The sequence below is a fragment of the Calliphora vicina genome, chromosome 4 (genome assembly GCF_958450345.1).
Source record: "Calliphora vicina chromosome 4, idCalVici1.1, whole genome shotgun sequence".
Classification (NCBI taxonomy): Eukaryota; Metazoa; Arthropoda; class Insecta; order Diptera; family Calliphoridae; genus Calliphora; species Calliphora vicina.
Window position 1 is genome coordinate 49,224,404 of NC_088783.1, and position 21,519 is coordinate 49,245,922.

The 21,519-nt window shown below is 28.3% G+C and overlaps 1 long non-coding RNA gene across 1 annotated transcript in view; it reads right to left on the reverse strand.

Annotated features, from left to right (window-relative positions):
• The window catches only part of LOC135956243 (uncharacterized), a 143,079-nt gene that overhangs the window by 50,040 nt on the left and 71,520 nt on the right, over nucleotides 1–21,519 (reverse strand). The window contains exon 2 of the long non-coding RNA XR_010576367.1: nucleotides 1,261–1,483. This is a non-coding gene — a long non-coding RNA (uncharacterized LOC135956243). The remainder of the gene's footprint in view (nucleotides 1–1,260; nucleotides 1,484–21,519) is intronic.

Below are 21,519 nucleotides of genomic sequence, written 5' to 3' on the forward strand. Positions count from 1 at the left end.
AATAATATGATTACTTTGAATCATATTACGATATCTTTGGACCATAATTTAATTACTTCAGAATATATTATGTTCATTTATGACAATGATATTACGACGATTTTTTACAATAATATGATATTTTATGATACCAATAGTGATCATAATATGTTTGGACTACAATCATAAATCGTATTATAATATGTTTCTCTTAAATTATGTTTACCACAGTCATATTTTTTCCCTGCGTTTATCTGAAAAAATTAAAACATGACTATATAGAAAGGCCCCAACTCGTCTTTTTTTTAAGTCTAGATTTTTTGGCTAAATATGATATATAAGCGGACCATTTATCGAAATAAACGAAAATCTGGGCTAACAAAAAAACTACGAGTTAGGGCCTTTCTATACTAAGGTGTAACCGAAGTAAACTGTCACATTGACATGTTTACAAAAATATCTGACTCAAACAAAAATACCCCCAACAAAATATATAAAACAATATAAACTGAAGATTTTTTTTTACCCTTTAAAATTTCAAAATGTTGCCCACATAAAATAAAAGCAATTTTGTGCGAAAAATTTTCACCCCCTTTCAATATTACACACACTTGGTAAATATTTCATATGCAAACCATTTATGTTTTTATATTAAATTTCAGTTATTTCAACCATAAAATAATTGTATAATAAATATCAAAACCAATACAATACAAAAAACAAGAGTAGACAAGAATTGAGGAAATAAAAAAAAATTTATTCATAAATTGAGTTGTGTGCTGTTTATTTGCGGCATTAATATGTATAAACTGTTATTTATTTGAGGTAAATAACTGAATTATTCACCTTAATATTATAGTGTAAATAAATAACTGCATAACTTTTGTTACTTTTTGCAATAAAATTTTATTATTTTCATATTTAATTGCAAGGTGAACAGTTGGTTAATTTTTTTATAAGAATTAAATTATTCTTTATTTGTAAGTCTTTAAATTTAAAACAAACTGAAGTGGACTTAAAACTTTTGCTCTATAGTAAACAACATAGTTTTGCATATAAAAAGTACTTAATTCTTATGAAAATAAATTCTTTATTTCTGTTAGTCCTACAATTCTAGCATAAATTAGTAACAACCTCAAAAAAAATTATGTTAAATTAACTTCCGTTTAAGTATCATGAAGTGTTTGGTATTTAAACACTTTACTTATAAATTTTCACACTTTTCAAAAGTAAAGCATTTTTTTATTGTATAAAAACATAATTTAATTTTTACAAACTTACCCGACAGCCGCTAACAAAGGGAACGCCAAACCGAAACGGAAAAAACCAAAAAAAGTATTGTATGAATATTTTTATTCTCCTTTAACGCCGCAATAAAAAATATGATAAATGTCCCTTGTTTTTGTTTGTGTTTCTGGTGGAAAATAGTATTTTCTATTTAGTGTTTGTTTGAAAAAGGAAGTCCATAAAAACACAGCCTCATAAATTTTGTTTCTGTTGTTGTCTGCAAAAAAAAACCATAAAGAGAACACAGAAAATGTTATAAAAAAAATTAAATATAAATTATGTCTAAATTCTAACATCTAACAAGCTCATACTCATATAGCCAGTCGTTTATTCATTCAGACAATCATACACTTATTTAAATTTCTGAAATAAACATTTTTATGTTTAACATACAAGCTGAAAACTTTCATGCCTTTTTAGTCAGTTATTCATTTGTTAATAAAATGTTGTGTTTTTCTCTGTTTATTTAACAAAAAGTTTTATGTGAATTTTGGCCTAGAGAGTAAAATTCACTTTAAGTTTAAGAGTTTTTGTTTGTGCAAGTTAAATTGAGAGTAACAGACAGACACTTGCAAACAAGTGCTGAGTGATTTTAGCAACTGCTCTCTTACTCCAACATAAAATTATTTATTACAAGAAGCAAAAACAATTTGTCACATTTGAACAGGTTGTTTGTGTATTTTGTTGCTTATAAATTATTATTTGTTTAAGGGGAAAAAGTTAGTGGGAGAGTAAGTATCGTTGAATTATAAATTGTTATAAAATGAAATATTGTTTTAGATTTTCTACATGAATTAAAAGGGAAATTGTTAATAAGGAAATATAATTTCAAATCTAACAATAAATCTCATTATTGTTGAAATAATAAAATTGTTAAAGTTTACGGAAAATTTTGTTGAATCCATTAATTTCGCGGACTTTTTCCCTCCCAGGAGGAAATTAAAAAAATTCTTTATTCCCGGAAAATCCCGAGTATCTTTATACCCTACACTACCATAATGGTAGTACGCTCCGCTGTTCGATTTTTCGAACAGTAAAAATTAAATTTTTCAAAAAAGTGTTTATTTCGGATAAATTTTGGTATGAATGTTAAGTCACATCTTTTAGCTAAGAAAAAACTATATCCCGAAGTGACTGTCCCCCTCCCCTACGTTACCAGCGGCAAATTTCTGCAATTACATTAAATTAAAAACATTGTCTATAAATAGACATTTTTTAAATTAATTTTTAAAGATAGTAAAAAAAATAAAATTAAAATAATAAACATGAGGAATTATTGTCAACATAAGTAACTGTTTCATAAAATATAAAAACCATGATTTACATGCAAATGCGGGATAACACATATGTGTAAACTTAACTGTTCGAAATCTTGAACTGGCTTTTCTGGAAAAACGAAAAATCGGAAAAATTTTTTGACCAGATATTTGCTCAGTAAAAAAATAAAAATTTTATCTCGGAGTGAAATGGGTTAAAGTCCGAATATCGATTCGGAAATTTCTGAGTCGTTTAGACGATGTTCGCCCGCCCGCCTGTCTGTCTGGATGGCAGTCCATGTAAGCCTTCTGCGTAAAGTACAGCTCGAATTCTTCACACATGCATTTTTTTCAGCCCAAGAATGAAGTTTAAATCGATAAATGTCCCCACGAAATAGAAATTTATCGATCATAATTGTTTATTTGTTTAATTAATATAGACATCTACACAAATTTTGCTCCAAATAAGTTTTATATTGGGTGTATGACTTAAAAATGTGTGATTTTTTCAAATTGTTGGCTTTTACTTTGAAACATTTGTACAATATAAAAACATTCAAAGTATTCCCCATTAAATTGATATTGATTTCGAGCAAAAAGAGCTTATCTTATGAGGCCAAGAAGAAATCAAGTCAATTTTGGATACTCTGTTCCACAGTGGGTCAGAATCAATTTGTTTGGAAATAATTTTTTCATTCCTAAACGGCTGGTCCGATCGGGATAAAAATTGAAGTGCGCATAAACAAGGAGTATTCGAGTTCAAATTAATAAAATAGGCCCTAAAAGTGATCCAGGGGCTGCGCTATTGCAATCACGAATTTGTTTTCTCTGTGTAGAGAACCTGTGTACCATGTTTTTAACAAATTTTTGAACTATTTTTGACCTATATCTTTACTAACTAATACTAATATAGACAATATGGATATCTAATGATAGATGTTTCAAAAACATTTGCAACGTCGAATATAAGACTATATAAGTAAGTTGGACATACAATGGGTCAAAATCGAAAAAAACAAATTTTTTAAACCGAATTTTTTTTTCGCCAAAAAAAATTTAAAAAACAAAAAATTTTTTTTCAAATTTAAATAAATTTTAAATAACATTTCGAAAAAAAAATTTTCCACAAAATTAAAAAAACAACTTTGGCATGACTATATAGAAAGGCCCTAACTCGTGTTTTTTTAAGTTTAGATTTTTTGGCTAAATATGACATATGAGCGGACCATATATGGAAATAAACGAAAATCTGGGCTAACAAAAAAATACGAGTTAGGGCCTTTCTATATTAAGGTGTAACCGAAGTAAACTCTCACATTGACATGTTTACAAAAATATCTGACTCAAACAAAAATACCCCCAACAAAATATATAAAACAATATAAACTGAAGATTTTTTTTTACCCTTTAAAATTTCAAAATGTTGCCCACATAAAATAAAAGCAATTTTGTGCGAAAAATTTACACCCCCTTTTCAATATTACACACACTTGGTAAAAATTTCATATGCATACCATTTAAATTTTCATATTAAATTTAAGTTATTTCGACCATAAAATAATTGTATAATAAATATCAAAACCAATACAATACAAAAAAAAACGGCAGACAAAAATTGAGGAAATAAAAAAAAATGCATTCATAAATTGAGTTGTGTGCTGTTTATTTGCGGCATTAATATGTATAAACTGTTATTTATTTGAGGTAAATAACTGAATTATTCACCTTAATATTATAGTGTAAATAAATAATTGAAGAATTTTTGTAACTTTTTGCAATAAAATTTTATTATTTTCATATTTAATTGCAAGGGTCAAAATCGGAAAAAACAAATTTTTGAAACCGAATTTTTTTTTTCGCCCAAAAAAATAAAAAAAATAAATTTTAAATAAGATTTGGAAAAAAAAATTCAAAAAAATGAAAAAAAACAACTTAGGAAAAAAAATTTGGTTTACCTAAAAACATATAAGGTATATAAGATTCGGCACAGGCGAATATAGCTCTCTTACTTGTTTTTAATTTTAGTTTCATTCTTAATCCTTGGCATTCAAGTAATATGCGAAAACCCACAATACAATCTTTCTAGTTTGTTTTTGCAATGTATTTAAAAAGAACCATATTTATGGCAAAATAATTGTCAGAAATACAATATTAAAAATAAATAAATAATTTGCATTTCACATAAATGTTATTAAAAAGACATTTCTAACTATTATATTTTTATTCTATTCTAAAATTGACATTTACATAAAATTTCAATAATCTAAATGAAATTGCAGTAAAAAGTTATTGTAACTATAAACCATTCAACTTTAGCTCTAAAAACTAAAAATAATATCATATTTACTACAAATACCTGCTATATATGTACTAGGGTGGCCCTTCATAAACAAAAGTTGGATTTTGGCCAGTCGTACCCACCAGTTTGGTGAACATTGGTAAGAAAATCATCCTGAACAAATTTTAGGTAAATCAGTTAGAATAAACACGTGCCTCAAGCCCTCTGAAGTTTTGAGATGCATTTACAAAGGGAAAAAAATAAATTTCTTCAGTTTTTGTAAAAATGTTGCTATTAAAATTTAACTTTTGCAATTCAATTGAAAAGAATAGAAATGTGTATGTAATTGTTGTTCTAATGAGACACAAAAAAACGGAAATCGGTAAAAAAATGTTAAAGTTATTAAACATTTCCCAGACCATTAACGTGTCTCAGGCCACTAGAACAAGAAATGTAGGAACAAAATTTAAATATTTTAAGAAATATTAAAATAAAAGCTAATTTTTACTTAAAGTATATCCATATTTACTTGTATATGAGTTTTTGGCTTCGTACAATACCCTTAACCTATTCGCAGGTATGACAAAAAAATTTATTTTTTTAACGGCAGTTTCAAAACTCCATTTTCAAATTTATAAAAATTTTGTTAAACAAATTTCAGAATTTTTTGATCATCCCATTGGAAATTATTGAGAATATAATAGGGAATAAAAATATGAAAACATTATTAAAATATATTCCATAGTTTTTCCATACATGCTATTTAAATTTTGCAATTTTCGAGAAAAACTGATTATTGGCCATATTTTGGCGAATGAGCTCAATTTCCTTACTGTTATGCATTTTAAGTAGAACCTATTTAAATTGCTATAGTACAGATAATTCTGAATATATCCTGAATGTTTTGTGAAAATTTGAAAACGTTAAACCTTAAATCGTGAAGGTCAAAGGTCAAATTTTTCAATGTTTGGAGCTTTTAATGGAATGATAGCGAAATCTTATATATTTTTGGGCCGATTTTGATGAAACTTAAGAAAAATATAAGTAAGAAAGAATGGTCGGTCAAGCCCGACCATACAACACCCTACACTAAGTCAAAGAGCAACAAATGAGAGAGCTATATTCGGCTATGCCGAATCTTATATACCCTTCACCAAATTATACTTCAAATACAAATTTTAAATATTTTTAGGTAAAGAACATTTTTTTTTTTTCCAAAGTAGTTTTTTTCATATTTTGTAAAATTTTTTTTTTTCGTATTGTTATTTTAACATTTTAAAAAAAAAAATTTATTTTTTAAATTTTTTTTTTTTTGGTGAAAAAAAACTTCGGGTTAAAAAATATTTTTTACGATTTTGACCCATTGTAGGTCCAACTTACTATGATATTATATACGTCGTTGCAAAGGCCTTTGAAATATCTATCATTAGATATCCATGTTGTCTATATTATTGACTTAGTAATCCAGATATAGGTCAAAAATCGAGGTTCTCCTGGTTTTTCCCTCATATCTCAGCCATTTGGGAACCGATTTTGTTGATTTTAAATACGATAATTCTCGAAAGTACGTCCAACAGAATTATTGAAGATGTGGATCCCGAAGATATCTGGGGTATTCAGAAAATTGATTGGAAAAAGTTTTGAAGCTTTTTTCAAATAAAAACAAAAGTTCTATTTTAATATACAGTTGACTTTAAAAAAAAATTAACTTTAAAAAATTCTAGTAAGGGTATATATTTTTGATTGATTTTCGGAAGTGTGCCTTATATAAGAGCTATGAACAATTATGGACCGATCACTATGAAATTGGGTCGTGTGATTTATATCTATATGAAAGTTAACAATGTTGAATTTTGTTTAAAGCGATTTATGCACTTTAAAGTGAATTTCGGAAGCGGGTCTATATGGGAGCTATGACTAATTATGGACCTAATATGTACACTAGGGTGGCTACATTTATATGGAGGCAAAATATGGTTATAAAACTGAAATCTTTTTTGCAGAAATTACAAAATTTCCAAAATTTGTGTAATTTCTGTACGAATATTTCTGACATGATATTGAAAGTACCTATCAATGGAAACATCTATTATTTGATCCAGTTGGAGTCACCCTAATGTACTTACTCGTACATACCTACATCTATATTATGAACCATTCAAATTTATTTCTAGGAAATACATTCGTAGCATCCTGTCTACGGTAGCTGAATAAACAAATTGAATTTGCATAATATTTTAATGCATATTTTATGTTTAAGATACAATATTAAAACTTTAGATGTGTTTTTCTAAAAAAAAAATAAAAAAAGCAAAACTAAACACGATTATAATTTTATAGAAAAAAAATAAAAATTTCCGTTTTCTAGTTTTCCTGATTTTCTTTATTTTATTTCATTTTTGCATGTTTATAGAAAGGAAACAGATTCGTTAAGGTTATTGAAATTGACTCAACTTGTTAGAATATGGTAAAAGTTTTTGGCGTTACGACAGTGTTTATCATCCTTGCTTGTTAGTTGCCCTTAAGCAATAAACCAGGGAATTCAACAAACAATCCGCAAAGGGCAAAACAAAAACAAGCTCAAAAACTAAATCCTCTTTTTGTAAAGGAAATCACTGTAATGTGTGTAAATCAACCACAACCAAAATACAAAAAAAAAAATAACAACGAGACAAATAAACATCAAGAAAAATAAGCAAAAATCTAGGGGATAACATGCAAAAAAGGGCAAAACAAAACTGAACAAAAAAAACAGGTCAACTCATATGACATGTTTATAGACTTAGAGGAAAAGAATCGCATATATATAAGAAAAAACTATAATTGGCCAAAACGAATTGAATATACCCCACGACTTGTTGTCATAAAAAGGAAGTTGTTAGAGTAAAAAAGCAATTTGGAGACAGTTTCAGTTCATGAATAATTTATGTTTTAAAAGTAACAATATTTTTAAGGAGTTTTCAAAAATTTTCCATACAACTGATTTTGCTTATTTTCAATATAAATGAAATAGATTTGGTAACATACTTGAATGTTTGCTGGGTATTTTAAGCCAAAGTAGGTCAAAAAAACTACACAAATGGTATGTATTTCATGGTAAAGCTAAAAACACCAAAAGCCATTTATCATTTTTGTTTTTGTTTTTATTTTACTTTTGATGTTTATGGTTTTACACTAGTTAGTCCATGGGAGTAGAATATGAAAAACCATCCAACTACTAAGTATCAAGCATGTTTTTCCTCTGGTTTAGCTTAAATGTTCACAAGCAAACGTTTTACGTTTTTAATTTTTAGCTTATCATTCATTTGGGGATACAAGTGTAGTTTTAGTAGATTTTTTTAATATGTCCTTTTTGGGGTTTTTAGCCATACAAAATGGTTTTTATCTTTGGCCAGCTTCAGTGGTTGACTCTATTTTTAGGCTTTTTAATACCCTCTGCATTTACATTAAAGCTGTTTGTAGTTCATGTTTTGTATTTTTCTGGCAAATTTTTTGTGTTTTAAGAACGTTTACATTAAATCTATTTATAAATCCCTTCAAATGTTTTTTTTGTAGATATGAAAATTTTGACAGCTTTATGCCCAAGATAATTTGTTTGTCAAAATTATTTTTTTTTTACATATTTTACATTTTGTTGCATAAATTGTAAATACAGAGGGGGTAAGGTTTTAGTTATTAATGGTTGATGTCAAAATCATTTCTTGTTCATTAGTATATTACGATACCATGGCAACAAATCAGGATGATTAAACTTCTGTAGCCAGCGAAGGACTTCCTAGAATTAATTTCTTTATGTAATTCACAATTCATTGGAAAAATGTAAGTCGCGAAATGGATAGAGTACAAAAGTGGAAGATAAGTTGTTGATATACATAGGTACATTTTTGGTTCCATTTGCCTTCAATATTCCAAAAAAATCTATTGTGTTCAAAATCCTTGCGAAATCATAATATGCTTTGAAGTAATAATATTATGATCCAAAGCAATCATAATATAGTAGAGTCATAGAGAGTAAGCCAAAAAAAAGGGGAACATGTTCTTTGATCCATTTTGCTGGATCGTTGCCCTTGCAGTTAAAAACAAGCCAGACAAGACAGACAGACCTTTTTAAAATTGTATCCAGGACTTCTGACTGTATAAGCTTCAACTTGCCATTGGATCATATAGTATTCGGGAAGTCTGATGAAATTACCCCCAGCCGTACAATTTGAGCCATATCACTATATAGGACTTTTAATCGTGTTTGTGCTTTTGGAAGGATATATAAAATCTGCAGTTGCACTGCTAAATAATGCATTGTGTTGAAAGTTGCAAAAATAAAATGGATCCCAACGGCATGAATCTTAAATCTCATGTTTGAAAAGAATTTTGTAATTGAAAAAATAAATGTAAAAACTTCACAATGTCAAGAAAACTAATTATTTGTTTACAAGAATATTGTACAAGAAGATAACTTTTTAAACATTTATTTACATTTAAGAGTCATTTTGTTTAAGTTATTATTTACGTATTTGTTGTTCTTGAAAACGTAAAATGCTTTATTTTGTTTGCACACAAAAACATAGATTTCAATTTAATTAAATTAAATTAATCATACGCTTGCATGAAAATACTAACATTAAATAAATTTACATAATTTTCCTAATAACTGCCATTTAATTGGCAATTGCCTAAAACAATGAGCAGCCTTTTAACTAAATTAAACAAAGGACTTAAAATTTTCCACTGAACTGCCTATCATTAACCACATTATGTATTATATTTCAGTTATTATTTATTTACTGAAAACCAAATATTATTAATTAAATATTTAAACTTAAGTTAATTGACACTATTATCAATCATTTTGCTAAATACAATAATATTTACATATAAACAAATAGATGAATACTTAGGAATTATTATCATATGAAGAAATTATTAACTAATGTACATTTATGTTTATTCAAATATTTATTTATTAAGAATTTCTATGAAATTTTTTTAAAAATGGTTTCAACAGAAATTCTCATTTGCATATACATTAGTAAATCTGTTTAAATTTAACAAAGATGCTAAATAAAAGGGTATTTCGATTACAGGGAAGGAAAGGAAAAATTTCAATAAAAAGAAAGAATTTGTTCTTATAAAGCTCATCTTAAAGCAAATAAGAACAAATTTAAAATAGTGGTTACGATTTCTTCATTAAATATTTGATACACGAACCAATCTTTAGGTTTTCAAACTGACAATGACTTTGATGGACTTCAATCATTTACATGTCCGATATAAGATCCATAGGGCATTTATATGGTTGATTATTTATCTTATGAAAATTTTCAATCTACTTGTTGACAATTTCTAGAATCATACAAATCTTTCAACATGTTAAATATGTTTATATATGTATAAAAACATACCTACATACATTTGTAACATATTAAAGTACAATGTAAATAAACTTTTACATTGTACTTTAATATGCTAAACAGTAGAGCCTAAAATTAAATCATATTTTTTTATTACTTTAAACTTATAACATTTTCTGTAGAGACAGAGACAATTGGACTTTCATATTTATTCTACAAGTTTTGTAACCCACTGTAACATTCATTCCCACATATTTACACACAACCTTACTTGCTAATAAATCTTAACAGCAGACATCTACAACAACAAATAAATATATTATTTATAAATATAATAATCATTTTATATATAAGTCATATTAGGGTGGTCCTAATCCACATACGTCATCTAATAACCAAGTGCTGAAAATTTTATTTCAGTTTTGGTTCAAAGTAGAAATATTTTGCAAAAAAAAATAATTTTGAAAAAAATAAAATTAAAAAGACTTGTATTTATTTCACCATAGATACAAAATATAAAAGTTTGCAGTCATCGATAAACTATCATCATTTATTAACATAAAATAACATAAAATTTTACATTTTTAAAAAAATTTCCAGATGAATTTTAAAAAATATGTTTTCGATTCTAATAATCAGTAACTGAGGATTCAAAGTACAAATGTTAATAGTTGTATATATTACCGATCATGAAAACATCTATATACTCTGCGAGAAATAGATCTAAAACTGAATTTTGTAGTTTACTATGGGTAATCAGGAGTTAATGAAGTCCAAGTAATAAAAAAATATTGTACCCTACACCACCATTGCACTGTAAAAAATGTTTAAAAGATCAATATAAACTTTTTTAAAGTTACAGTAGGGTCTAGATATACATATAAAAATCTTTAATAAAAAATTAAAAAAAATACGTTTTCATGTGTTTCTGAAACTAAATTTTTCAAAAGATATGTATTTACTATATTTCAAGTTACAATAGGGTCTAGATATATAAAATTCAATAATAAATAAAGAAATATTTCTAAAAATTCCCTTCCGTAAAAATTAAAAAAAAGTATTTCGGCGGGTGCTGGTGGCTACAATTTTTTTACAAAGACATTCCCCAGAAGTTTCTTTAAATAATATATATAGTCATTGGACGGGCTTCAACAGTCTTTTTTTTGGCAAGCTATATAACATTCTTAGAAAAAAAAATATCAGTATATATGAGACCCAAGTTGAAAGGACTATAACAGGAAAATGGAGAGGCCCATAAATATACGATATACACTTAATAAAAGCCTATATCACTGTTTATCTATGTTTTGAAGTATGAATTTATATATGGTAAAACAATTGAGATATATCTAATTTAGTAAAGCAGTAAAATATTAAAAAAAAATTAACGAAAATATGATTAAAAATTTGTTTAACTTCTGGCGCTTCTGTCGAGAAAACGAAACGTCCAAGTGAAAACCCCATTTGTATTGGAGGAGACCAGATTGTCAGTTTCCGGAAAAACTTAGTTTTTCAAAATTCTGAAGATACCGATTTTCATAATTTTGTCCACCTAGATTTTGATTTGAAACCACAGTGCATAGTTGGGAAGAAAAATTGTGTTTGTGCTTATATTTGTAGTGCCCACAAATATTAGTCCACACTCTCTTAATCGATTTTACGATGATCTTCTGATTGGCTCACTCTTTAGTTAACATGGGCCGTCAGAAAAAACTTGTTTTAAGTTAAATAAAACTTAAATTTTTCAATACGAAATTGTACAAATTGATTAAACATTAAAATTTTTGCAAATTACTCGGTATTTATAAATGTATCCACAATGGTCCACTTATGCTTAAAATCGTACATATCCTGAAATACCTTTTCTGTGATCTTTAATCCTTTTTTATAAGATCCCAATACCTTTTAGCAAGACTAACTTGTGGACAGTTTGCCTCCCGTAGTACAAAAATTGACATTATTATTTGAATACCACACAAAGGCCTTGTGTTATGATGCCAAATCGGGCCAGAAATATGAGGGCACTCTGTGCTGTTTTAAAAAAGGTAAAAGCCGTTTTTTAGACACGCCGCACAGTGTATTGTTTTCATATATTGACCGGCCAAAAATAGAAGGAGTTGCACCAGTAGGACAAACTTTAGTATACTTGTTTAAATACATAAAACATAATAAATTCGAAAATTTGCAAAATATCGGTGCAAGGATTTGTGTCCTTCCCATATAACCTAAAAATAATAATAAGCTAAAATGGAAAAAAAAATCAGTTTCATAAAATTTTTATACGAATTACTTTAAATGTCCATAATTTTACAACAAAAAATTTACTGATCTCGAGTAAGGACAGGTACAACCCTAAAATGTCCTTTTTTAGAAAAATAGAAAATATTTAAATTTTTAATACAAAAACACTTATTATTTATTTTTTTAGATAAATTTTTATTAAATATTAATAAAATTAAATAGTATTTCGTATACATACATGTATGAACTTAAATTAATCATCGCTTTCATACTCAGAATCACTTTCTTCATATTCACTTAGGAAATTTTCTAACATTAAATTTGGTATATTGTCTTCAGTGTTGTCCTGTTCAACTATGTAGCTAATAAATATCAGAGCAAAATCTTTTTTTCTTATTATTATCTTGACTAAACAGAGATATTTTCGGTTCCGACATCAATATCATTCGTTCGAAAAGGTCTTTATTAGTTGACTGACGACTGTTTTTTCTAGTATGATTTTTTCTTGTATTTCTGAAAATTTTGTGGCTTGCTTCTAGAGCTTCCTCAGATAACATGCCAATAGGTATGTTTGAGTGTTTTATAAATTCAGCTCCATGAACAATAATTTTGTGGACCGTTGCAGGCATATAGTACCAAGAATATTTTGTTACATACAATTTCCACGTTTCTTTGAGAAGATTTTCAAAATTATGTAAATTAATTTCTTTTCCACTGGAAAGGGTTCTCAATATTAAAGAAAAATTTTTTATAAGATTTGGATCAACATCTGTTATATTTGATGAAATTTGGAAGTCATTAAAAAATCTTCTGGCAGTATTACCATCCTTCGTAGTACCAAAGCCAGATTTAACTTTGTCAACAATAATTCCAACTTCCTTTTTGAATTCGGCTTGAATTTTTAATTTGCGTTCACTTAACATTTTTTTCTCATCGAGTTTGAATACTTTCCACTTTTTTAATGGCAATTTATATGATATATGTAAAATGCATTCTAAAAATTCAATCCATGCATGTAATGTGGACAATCCATATTTATAAAAATCTTCTTTAACTGTTCTGTCAAAAACTTCAATCGAATTCATTTGTGATGGTTTCGCTCCACACACAAAACAAGAGGAACAGCTATTGTTTTCTGTCAAAATATTCAGCACTGCTCCATCTATCATTGTTAAATGTAGCTTGAAATGAACATTAAGTTCCATGTCAGATGATTTATAACAAAATGGTTCCAAATTATCTATTTCCGATTGAATACGTGTTTGAACATTTCGGATCAAATTTGAATTTTCTTTTTCTAAATAGAAACTAATTGGTCGGCAATGTCTGGTGGGTGAGGCTTTAGGATTTTTCCACAAAACTTCCTTAGTAAAAAAATCTATAAATCTTAGCGTAACAAAAGAAACCATGAAAAGAAATTCATCATGAGCATCTTGATCACTAAACTTTTGTTTATAGATGTTATGACTGGAGCTGCCATCAAATCCCCACTTAATTTCACAAATGACATCGTTTTTTAGTTCAAAGTTATTGATATCCAAATAACTTTTAGCTGTTGCATTAAGCAGATTTTGTAGTGGCACTTCTACATATGTTTCTGTTATGGAAATACCATCTGGAATATATTTTTTCTTTTCATTTTGTAAAGAATAGTAGGAGGGAAAACAGTTTTTGTGTACGGAATTTACAACCGGTTTCATCATCTGGTACTGCTTAACTGATAAATTCATATCCATAAATAGAGCCAATGTTTTATCAACAGAAATAGATGTTCTTATTTCTGGATCTGAAACTCTCTTAAATGCACTTTTCAGAAGCTTTTGGTCTGTTGAAGCTACTAAATCGGTTACTTTCCTCCTTTTAGTTCGCTCGGAGCAATCATCAAAGTCTAGCAGTGGTCTACCCTTTTGACTGGTACTGGGAGCCTTAAAAAAAATTTAGATAAAAACAAAAACGAACATAATATATATTTGTACTTACCAAACATAAGTTTTCATCATTTACAAAAAAAGATGTACCTAGCCATGAAGAACATTTATCTTCAAATCTATCTCTCATATAATGGCACTTTTCCCAATTTGTTTTTATTCTCAAAAGAATAAAATTAATTTCTTTAATTTTTTCTTTGGAAAGTTTTATTTTTAAAAGATCTTCCACATAACTTATCACTTCAGCCTTTGCTTCACTATGCCTGCTATGATTAAGCCAAATCTCAAACATTTCACGAATTTTAATTTGGGTTGTCACTGAAAATTGTAAAAAAAAATTGAAGGGGGAAAGTTGGGGAAGCGAAACTGTATTTTTTTTTAATTTACGTACTTGTGAAAATATTATATAAAAGTTTGAAAAATATATTTTTTTATATTATTTTTTAATGGTCCACTAAAGTTGACACTTTTTCAATATTTTAGTTTTTACTTTTGTTTACAATCAATGTAACGGTATATCAAATATGGATAAAGAATAGTATTAAAAAATAGTGTAACCATATTTTAATAATAATACTCACATATCGTAAGCAAATATTTACTGCTTTATCTACCTATTCTTTTAAATTAACCCACAAAAGTTTGCAACTTTTATTAACATTTTTTAAATAATAACTTACTTACAATAAACTTTCAACTTTGAATCTTAATAATTCTTTAGAAAATAAAGATTTTTAAAAAATTATTTAAATTTCTTTTTAGCTAAACTGTTGCCTATGAAATTGCATTATTAGTTTTTTTAGATATCAAATTTTTTTTTTTTATTTTTGGCCGCCATCACTACACTGTGCGCCGTAATATATATTTCTGTGTTTATCGTGCCAGATGTCACAAATTATTGACTTCTTTTGCCACACAAGAGACTTCTTGGCGACTTTTGCTTGTTTTTTTCTCCGGTATTATAATTGAACATTTCCTCGTCCATCAGCCACATAAAAATCTTAAGCCGGAAGTTTTGAAAAGTCTACCAGTGCATATATTCCATCATCAATCACACAAGGTGTAATCTTATATATAAAAAGAAGTGTACATTTTGATGTCAGGGTACGTTGGGGATGGTCTGTAGATGGTTTATGTGAAGTTTGCACGAAATCGGCATAGTAGTTCCGGAGATATGGCTGGACCGATTTTTATCAAATTTTCTGTGAATCTTCAGATTTTTGATTTTCGGTCTGTGGGCGGAGGGGTATGGTAAAATCAAATTTTTACACTATACCGCTAATGACACTATACCGCATATGATTTCAAGGTCAGTAATTGTGGCCAAACTTTTGCAAATAAAAAAAAAAGTTAAAAAAAAAATTCGAATTGGCTGTGGGAACCTGCAATTTTGGTACAAAAAAATTATGATGTCAACAAGCTCAATGAGCGAATTAATTGAAACTGACTGGCGAAACAATGAAATACAAATCGATTGACACAGTAATAAACGAAGAACAAACCTCAATTATGCTACTGAAACATTGAAGGTTGGATCACAGATAATCAAAAAATTTTCACCAAATTTAATTGAGGCCACAATCATCGGTGGCAGATTAAAATGCGAAGATGTAATGATTTCACGCATACCAAAGATTTCCAACGACAAAGCATAAGGCCAATCGTTGGCTATTGCTGGCTTACATTTGGAAAATTCATGTTTTGTATGTGGTTTGCTCCCTAGTAAATAAAAAAAAAAGAAACGTATATCCCTTGTCCTTAAGATGAATTCATAAATATAATATCCCATTTGCCTTAAATACATCCGTTTCTTTTTTTTAAGGGCATATCATGCCACTGTACTTATAGATATCTGCTACAACTTTGTCAAATGACCACCTCAGTGTCCGTGCTTTTTTTTTGTCCGACACTATATATTCAAATCGAGATGCAATATAAAACAGAATTATTGTAAGTTCGGGTTCAGCTAGTTTTTTATAAAATTCTACCTCAATTTTTTGCGCTAGTATCACATCATTCAACTTTACGAGCTGCTTGTCTGATAGATGCGTTCGGTGCTTTTCGAAAGAGTTGTTCGTCTTCTTTTGCATTACCAATATTTTTTAGACATATTTTCTTCCTGATCCAGATTTTCATTCAATGTTCAAGTCTTCCTTATACTGTGTAATGGCTTTGGAATCTATGTGACGATGAACCTTCAGATATTTAGTTATTTTTTTGAAAGTCATATAGGATTTTTTTAAAGCTTTAATTATTTTTTCACGTACTTTTTTTCGCTGTCCATTTCGACCGAAATAACAAATTAAAATTAATGATTTGGGAAAGATAATATCTGAAATATTTTTAAAATATAACGTGATTAAAAAAAATAATAATTTATTGAATCATGTTTTTTTACTCATTCTTTATGTGTGCAAAGTACAGGTCGCATTTTAAAATGCTTCATGTCGACCCATTAGCTTAACGAGCCCACATGAAAATGTTCTTTCGAAATTGAACTTTTTTGCAATAAATATCCAATTTATATAGATAGCCACATAAAGTCCTACACAAATATGTTTTATATAAAAATAAATCACCCATATAACGTCCACTTCGGTCAATAACTCGTCAAGGTCCACTTTCGAAAATCACTTTAACAAGCACAAATATTATAAAATGTTGGAATCCAATAAAATTTAAGAGTAATGATTCTATAAAACATGATTCTAAAAGTTTTTTCTTTACAAATAAATTTTCATGTATTTTATTGTATATTAATTTTGAGTGTATTTTAAATTATCTTATGTAACTTTGACCCCATATATAAAATGATGAATAACATTCTAGAAATTAAAAACTACAAAGTCGTAAAGAAACAATTTAAATGTTAGAAAAAAAGGCTACGAAATAAATTTTTAATAAATAATTTTAAAAAAAAATTGTTAACAATTAATTGTGTATATTTGTACGATATCCGCCAATTTCAAATCATCCCTGTTCTAACCCTTAGCAGGTACAACAGTTGCAACTTTTTTTATTTTTATTTTTTTTGAAATTTCGTTAAAAAATATTTTTGAAAATTTAAAATTTAGGATTTTAGAAATGCATGAAATTTTTTGATTTTTTTTTGTATCAAGTAATATTGGTGTATCGATGTTATGGGTAAATTAAATACAAATGCAATTTTTAATTGGATTATTTTTTTCAAAATTAAATTTTGTAATATTTTTTTGGTGGAAAATATTGCTACTTCAAACCAAAACTTGAAGTAAACGTTTATAAGTACATTATCCGATTTTGCTCAAATTTTCAGCATTTTGTTTTTAGAAAACGGAGACTATTTTTTGGGGGTCACCTTAATGTGTTTGTGCGTATGAAAAATAAAAGCAACAATAAATCATACATTCTTGTAAAATCCTAGGTTATAAATGTATGTGAGAATATAATTGTGCTAAAGTATAAATGAAATGAAATTTATGTTTAAGAGTGTGAGAGAAAAATCATCTTAAATACATTTCATAAAGAAGGCTTTTGTCTAAAGGCAACCAAACACACACGCACTTAAACATAGACGCAAAACACAGATACACTTTTGTCTATTAATGTTGTTACAATATTAGTGACAATAAAACATGCCTATGGAGTATGTAAGTGTAGACATCTACTATAGATACACGTACATGTTTAACAAGATTTCTATGCTTTAACACGAAATTATTATTATTGTAGATACATAGATACTTTTAAAACATGACAGTTATGAAAGTGTACAATGTACATTATTGTACATATGGGCAATTCCACGAGAATGGAAAACGCGTCTGAAAAACAAAAACCCTTAAAACTTTTTTTGTAGATGATTTTACTTTTCAGATACTGTTAATTTAGCAAAATCTATTCCACTCTATAGGCGTACAAATGTCACGTACGATGACATGGAACTGCCCATATATACGTATGTATATATGTTGGAATGTGGGTGTATTCGGATGTGTTTTATATTGGCGCTTATGTGTAAGTGTCTGTTTGTTAAATTAACGTTTAATACACGTTTCCGTTGTTAAACTTTGTGAGTTTTACTTTTTTTTATTATCATTATGGTTTTTATTGTTGTTGTATAAAATGTTAAAAGGATGTGGCTGCTGTGTAGTGAACAAAAGCTCAATTTAATCTAAAATCCATTAATGGTTTCTGTTTTTTTTTAGAAAAAAAAAAAACACAAATTTAAACCAGATTTAAACAAAAATATTTTCTTACATATAAAAATCTTTTTTTTTTCATCAAAAATGCATTACCACAAAGCATGCGACATATATTGGGGACACTAAAAAGCTTGTGAGTGCGAAATTTTAAGTTAGTTATCATTAAACCTCTTAAAGTTATGACGATTTAAAAGCATACACCGTAAATAAGAATTATTTTTTGCATTTTATTTTTTTGCGATTTAGAGATTTGTAGTAATTTAAAAGCAGAAAACAGAATCAACACAAGGACGAAAATAACCACAAAAAATACATTCTTTAAAAAAATACGTTTCTCAACCGCTGTGCTTCATTTAAAAACAAGTCCGACAATATAATAAATACCCTACACTGAGTAAACGAGAAAAGGCTTTTTTTCTTTTAAAATTTCAATAAATTATTTTCATGAGTGACTTGCGGAAGTGGGCCTTAAATAGAAACTTGGAGCAATTATGAAACGATTGCCATGAGATTAGGCCGTGTGATTTCTTACTATATGAAACTTGTTTTTGTTAAATTATATTTGATTTAAAAATTATGTGTACAAACCAAATCAGAACTTATTGATTTTTTTAGTTTTGCCGTTTCAACGACATTTTAAATGATATTGTAACTTGCAATATTTCCAGGTGAAAATTGTTGATAGCCAAGCACCGAACAGACTTTTTTTGTATTTTCTACTTTTGTAAACAAAAGTTCTTTGTAGATAATACCTCAAAAACGAATGGACTTTTAACAACTTTCAACACGTTAATGTTTTATGCAGTTTTTAAAAACGGCTGGGCTTCACGTACGATCTCTAACGATTCGGGTTATCTTAATTCATCCCTTTTACATCATCATTACTTGCGACTACGGTGCAAAAATGATTTTCTTTTATAGAAATCAAACATCATTTTGGACATGTAAAATCGCCTTTAAAGGTCTCTCGGATTCAATTCGTATGGTACCTAGTGTTTATAAACCGGTTAACCGGTTAACCGAAAAACCGGGTTTTCTTCGAAATCTCGGTTTTTTGCGAACCGGTTAATTTAAAATGTTGATTTTCGGTTAACCGGTTTATCCGGTTTTTATCACTCGGTTAACCGGTTATTAAAATTTGGGACTAAAATTGATAAATCTCACGTTTTTGTGCATTTCTAATATTCATTGTATACACATTATTGATCTGATTTGAAACCTAAACTGCTGATATACAATACAAACCTCTTTAGATTAATATTTTTAAGAATTACAATGATTCTGAATAGTAAAGTACGATGAGTTTACTTAAAAACTTTTTCAGAATAAATTTAAAAATTAAATTCCGCATAATTCTATAAGTTTAGGCTAAACCTTACTAATGATTCATTAAAAACTTAGTGCTGATCTTACCAAACGTTCAATTGAATTCAATGTACATACCTTTCTGCAATAAATTTGACTTCATTAGTGTGTTTTGTTCCTAAAATTTTAATTTATTAATCATTTCGTTAGCTTTTCAGAAATATTACAGGAGAGACAAAAACCGTTCTAAAATCCATTATTTGAAATATTGTTCAAATTTGATAATGGAGTTCTTTTTTATAATGACAAATAATCACAGCTAAGAGGAAGTGGGATTATATCTTATAGGTCCTTTTTTGGGACTTGTAACAATTTCTGTTTCATATCAAAAGTAGAGTTGATAATAAATTTCAAATTGTCAAATATTGAATTAAACAAGTGATTTACATTTTTTGGTTGAAATTTAATGAATAAACCAATAATTAAAACAAGTATTATATATTTAGTAACATATTTATACTCAATTCCATTTTAGTGAGATAATAATTTTGAAATTTTTACAAAATAATTGGACTTAGCTCTTTTGTATATTTACAGTTATTTAATATTAACCATTCCTGACTATTAAAAATTACAAAATTTAAAGCTATATATACTTTATTGGGCATTTTATGTTTTCTACACATATATGACGGTTAACCGGTTTAACCGGTTTTGTCGATGTCGGTTAACCGAAAAACCGGTTTTTTAAAAAAGGCCAATTTTCGGTTAACCGACAAACCGGTTTTTTAAAAAGTCGGTTTTTTATAAACACTAATGGTACCACTGCTTTTGAATAAATCTTGCTTCTCTCAAAACGTTTTGAAATGCTTATGTTCATTTGTTGTTAATTTGATTAAAATGAATGACGAGAAAAAAGTACCTACTAAAATTATTAAATACTTTCAACAAAATCCAACTCGGTCCTTCAAAAAGTTGGCCAAACAATCAAATCTGCCATCAATCTGATACCAATGTTATTAAACAGTATCGGGAGAACTTATCCGTTGACAGAAAATCTGGTTCAGGTGGAAGGAATGGTCTACATGATATCTCTAAAGCCAATAAATATAAATCATTTTCAAAAGAACCCCCAGCGCCTCCGTTAGGAAAGCAGTCCGCTTAACTCAGTACTCGGACTATATGGTCCGAAAATTTAAAGCCAATGCAGGTTTAAGAACATTTTTTTTGTCATTACCTTGGGCACTTGGGGGCATTTTTCTTCCACAAAGCATCTCCATCTTATACGAATTGCTGCAGTAGTTATTTTTTTCGCGTATTTCCCCATGTATTTTGCACTGTCCTTCCTAATTATTGGAGTAGGGTGCGTCTGTTGTACGGTGTTGCCATTAAATCGATTGTTATTGCTTGTATCAGTTTAAACGGTTGTTGTTCCGGCTAAGTAGATGATTGGTCTGCTGTAGCGGGTCTTCGGATACATGTATGATGTTGCCATAGGTATTCAATCGATTGTTATTATTGCCTTGTGTCAGTTTCGTTAATCGGTTTTTGATCCAGCTAAATAGATGATTGGTCTGCTGTAGCTGGTCTAGGATAATGGTGCTGCCATCTGTCGTTGCCTAGAAACAACACCCTCTGTGTATTTGGTGTAGTGGTGGGCAACCTTGCTGATCTTTGATTCCTACCTTTTTCTCCCACGGGGTGGGTGGCGGT